The following is a 5576-nucleotide window of genomic DNA, read 5'->3' on the forward strand; positions in this document are numbered from 1 at the left end:
ATTGACAATATTGTTAATTTGATCCCTTTAATTAAAAAATTATAGTGTGTTATTAAGGCAAACATAATCTTCCTAGTTATATAGAAATTGTTAAATCCCCTTTGACGTAAGGGAAGACACAAGTGTAGCGGCAAATGGGGTTCAAAATATGTTTTATCATATATTTGAATCTTAGGTATACATTCTATTATTTAACTCAAAATTTATATCTTGAATATCCTTCCGCCCGTACTATATTTCACTAAGAGTCCTGTTTAAACCATTTGACGTCTCTAGATCAACTATTAATAAATAGCAATCGATACATTCTTCTTCCATGTTACATTTTAATATACAAAGAAATCAATGAACATTTGCACGTAACTCCACTCAAAAGTTATCCATTTCCTAAGACCAACAATAACTTTCTTATTCAAATTATGGGGACTCTGAATATTAATTCTTCCACACTGCAGAAGCTATCTATTATTGAGGGAGAGCCTCGAAGGCTCCACATTAGGTAGTACTCACTCTACCACAAGTAGGCAACTTTTTATGAGGCAGTCCTTTTCGAGTTGGGTGATTAGTGCCTTCGTGGAACTGTGAACACGAAGGGTGATGAATATGAATTTGGTTTGGTTTATTAATGTTAAAATCTATTAATTTGGTGTTATTTTTTAAATTAATAACCGACCCATGAACACCTCTACGTGCGGTTATTCAGCATTTAATATTTCGTATTTTATTGACGCTATTTACATCCTAATAAAAGTAAGTTATAGTTAGGTTTTGAGAATAAATAAAAACTATAGTTTAATGGAGTTTTCGTATTTGTTCTTCTTTAAATAAACAATACAAGATTTGCTCTTCTCAAGGAATAATGAAAGGTGATATTGGAGATAAAGAGTGTTCGAGTCTCTCTAAATATATCCCCTATCATTTTACGCACATTGTTTCATGATCCAAAAGTCGAGGTTATGATGGCATAAACTCCAACCCCGCCACCCCCCTCAAAAAAAATATGTGTAAGCCGAAAATAATACACATATATACGAGACTCCAAAAGGGTGGTAAGGCCACAAATGAAAGACAAGAACAACAAAGAATATCAAAAAACCAGGTAGCATAAGTATAGAGATCATCTAATACAAATTTATAGTATGAAACACATCATAAGTCTTTGAAAAGAAAGAAGGAATTGAAATATCACATGCAAGTAATGGTAATTCAAAAACATGATCTCACCACCACTCGAAAAGATCTTTAAACAAGAAGTGATCAGCCACCGCGAGAAGCACCCTAACTAGAATATACATTAAAAATATTCAGAAGTAGCAGTGACAACAACCTACAAGTTCTTTGTTGGTAAGCCAACTGAGTAAAAGGAATTAATCTACCTATTAATTAACAAAGGAATGCTTCCACATGCATACAAAAAAGTCCAACTCCAGCATTAGTGCCGCAAATTTATCTAATGAATGGCGCGAGTAAAGTAACTGCATAAGAAACCTAATTCAAGAGGAAGAGTTATGCCTACAACAAAGTTATTTCTCACGATTTATCAGTTTAAACTGGCATATCATTTAAGTTCAAGGTCTAGTTAGAAGAATCACAAGCACAATAACAACAATAACTTGTTATAAAAGCCCATGATACGCTCCAGTAAATCTTAGTAGTATAGATTAAGGCAGAATGATAAAACACATATCGTTATCTCTATTAACTATATGTTGTACTAATGACACTAATACTAAATGATCTGTGCAAGAAAAAAAGAGATACATCCAAAATCCGTGAAAAGAAAGCATATCTAAACATGAATGGAAGTCACACACTACCAAAATGAAGGAAGATTGATGAACAAATGTACTAGAATCGAGAAGATTGAATCGCGTAAAAATGAAATCAAGACGAGCGAGCAACCTACTAGAAGGAAAGCACACCCTATCAGAATCAAGGAAGAATGACTTTTACAATGATGGAAACAAGCTAGCACACGCTTAACCTAGCTTCTCTATTTCATCTTATAAAATCATTGAATTTCATAGATGTAATTAATAAAGAGAAAATAAAACGATAGATTAGAAAATTATACGAGTAGAGAATGCTTCCAATAAGTGAACTGTAATCTTTCCTGTCAAGGAGTTCAAAAGAGGCTATTTATCTAATTGGAAACATGTAAGCTCTAAGGAAAACAAGGGGACTCGATTAGGCTGACATTGGTGATTTCAAAAAGTAAAACAATATTTGTATCAATTGTGTCTTTTATATCTTTACACCTTAGATTATAAGTTTTTTTAATCTAATCGTCTAAACTGTAGGGTAGTTAACTTCAAAAAAAATCAACAAATGTGTATATTTATGTGCTGAAATAAAAAAAAATTATAGAAAGAGAACAACATTTGCACATACTGAAATGTCTTGCTTAGATACAAATATTCATGTCAAAGTAACCGATTAACACAAACAAGATGATGAGAGGGGAGAGAAGTTACCAGTGCTATCCACACAACCTTCCTTTTTGAATGCATCTTGAATGCAAACTCCTTTCGTAAGCTGATATTATTATCAAATTAGTCATTCTGGTAACTGTAAACATATAGCATCATAAGGAAAAAAAGTACAATTCATCAATTAGTTATACCTTTGCATTGATTGATTCAATATGATGCAACAACTCGTTTCCACTTCTTTTTTGTGAGCCAAGCAAAATACAAATGCCAACATTCAAATCTTTTCAATGTCAGCACGAGATGAAATAGATGAGCATGTGTTTATAAGCTTCAAAGCATGTGGAACCAAATCCATCCTTGAATCACAGTATCGACATAAATACTGTGCATCCAAATTGATGATTCCTCCAACTTTCCCAGTCATATAAGCTCGTAGAGAACAGTCTAGATGGGAAACATGTCCACATCTGTATACATCTATTGTTGCTTCACATCGAACATAATTGTACCCATCATAGTCCAAACCTATCGTTTTGCAGCAAAGGATACAACAACAACCTCGGAAAAAACAAGGTTCACTACAACAAATATCAAAAACCATGGCCGGAAAATGATTTTCTTTTGATAAACTGCTACAAATTTCATTACTAGCCTTACAAGTAATGTCTCTTTTAGGAAAATTAGACACTAATTTTGTCCATAAAGATGTAGTCATCTCTATCATATTTGAGTCAAAATAAATATTTGATTAAAACGAAAACAAATTTGGCATAAGGTCAATAAAAAAAATGTTATGTTTTTTTTAATTGACGCAAACAACAGAATAAATATGTACATGCTATACACAAAAAACTAACCTTTTGAGCTTGCGACTTCATCTAAGGAATCATCAAACTAAATAAGTCAAAAATTTGGTTTATATCCACGTCAAAATAATCAGACTAGAGATACTTTTTAAATGAAATCTTACTTCGAAAATCATTTTTATGTCCACCTTTTGGAGCCTTGAAATGCTTCAGAAGATACAAATATCTATCTCTAAAGGTGCCTGAACTTGAAACTCTTTTCCCTGCCCGCCAACCCCACTTATCACCAGCATTTGGAAAATCTACAGGAGCATATGGTAATCCTTCGCCAGAGTAAGACTCAGAAACAGGATAAAGTTCAAGTCCAATTTCACTGATTTGTAGAATCACTCCCATTATATACAACATGTGCAAGACTCTCCCAAACCTCCTCCTTGGTAGATATTTATCATGAAATCTCTAACGATGTTGATTCCAATAGAAGAACGAAACCATAAAAATAAGGAAACTTCAGAAGTCCACAATTGAAGCAAACAATTTTGGCTATAAAATATTGGAGAAAAAAATAGCTAAGGAGAAAAGAGAGAAGTTGGGCATATTCTCTAGGAAACAAGATAGCTAATATTTGATACCAAGAAGTTATTCATCAAATGAAGATAAATGTTAGACCTTTCGGCATGAGCTACAAAAATACTATCCTCCCAAGGAAACATCAAAGTTGATCAGTAGAATGTTTGTGTATAATGCAACATGCCTGAAATAAACACCTAATCTTCAAAGCTACCTTTGGTGTAAAAATATTACTAAGATACTTAAAAATTTTTTTTGAAGAACTTTGAAATAAACAACAAAATTTAAAGAATATTGTCAAAACTAGAAACTTAAAACCAATAAAGAGAAAAGAATCTGAAACAAATTAAAAATAATAAACAAAATATTTGTAAAAAAAAATAAAAATTGACCCCACTGAATGCAAAATGTTTTCTTAAGAGCTAAAGAAGGGGAAGGTAGAGCGGAGAACTTGTTTATGGAAGAATACTATTTTATTAGGTTGTTCTTGCCTTCTTGGTTTTCTTTGATTAATTAAAAATGACTATGTCCACCCCTATTTATACTAGAGTAGGAATGCTTCTAGAAGTTATTCTAGATTGATCTATAAGAAAAATCTAGATGTCCTTATCTTCTAACTATATATCAAGAATCTAGATTTTTCTATAATTAACTATATATATCTACTTCTCTAGAAAATCTACACAATTCCTAGATACATCAAGTATTTAAGGTACTACTCTATATAACTGTAGAAAGTTCTACTAAATATTTAGGATTATTTATACCTCCAAAAATTCATATTTGTTTTTCACACTCCCCATTAAAGTGATTTTTTTGGAAACTACCCGACATTGTCATGGAGGAGCTCAAACGAAGCTTTGAGGCATATCTTGGTGAAAATCTGGCACTTTCTTCCAGAATCCTCGTGTTGATTTAAATGATAAAGATTTTCCCTTATCAAAAGATCCACGTAAATTATATCCTTGCTGATTTCATGAAATCCCCCTTTCTCTTCGCTTCTCGGCAACTACATTATCAAGAAAAACAGTATCAATTTTTAGTGAAGTCTCAAAATCAACATCGGATACACTGCCATATTCTTTTATCATCTCCTCGGTAAATTTTTTGACAACATCAAAGCTTTCAAAATTCATATCATTTTTCTTTAAGACTTCGATATCATCTTCTTCCTCTATTAATCTCTACTTTCTCCATCTGCTTTAAGAAATTTCTCCAAGCCATTAATTGGCCTTAATATAGCAGATGATTGAGCAAATACTTCTGCTTCCAATACATCTCCATCAATTCTTTCTCTGTATATGTCATTACTAGCACATGCAGTTTCAGATATTGCCTTTTCGGGATCTTTTTTTCTATTTCTTCTATAGAGGATACTATATAACCACTTGGAATATCCTCAAAAATTTCATGCTTAATGTCAACATCAGTTTCTTTCTTTCCAAGTGATCGAATATATTATATTCTAAATCCTTGCTCCAATCTCTTTCAAGATTGATGGAAATCATGGTATCTATTGCTCTAGATTCAGGTACTATACCTTTTCCGCACTCTTCTCCTTGTTCGGCAACTTTTTGCGCCATGTTTCTTTACTTGGCTTGGAACTATTTCTTTATGAGCACTACTTCGCCACAACGATAACATCTGATTCAGATGCCTGACTAAATAAACAGATAAAAGATCGGGATAGCCGGGATGACCTATTTTAAGATAAGATGATCCACCTCTTTGTTCGCTTCAGAGGCTAACTCGGATAGGTTAGACACAA

General features: G+C 32.6%; 1 pseudogene; it reads right to left on the bottom strand.

The window, feature by feature from the left end:
- Positions 1-2436: 2436 nt before the first annotated feature.
- On the bottom strand, positions 2437-3683 carry LOC107030307 (annotated as a pseudogene).
- Positions 3684-5576: the final 1893 nt, after the last annotated feature.

The sequence above is a fragment of the Solanum pennellii genome, chromosome 9, assembly GCF_001406875.1.
Source record: "Solanum pennellii chromosome 9, SPENNV200".
Lineage (NCBI taxonomy): Eukaryota > Viridiplantae > Streptophyta > Magnoliopsida > Solanales > Solanaceae > Solanum > Solanum pennellii.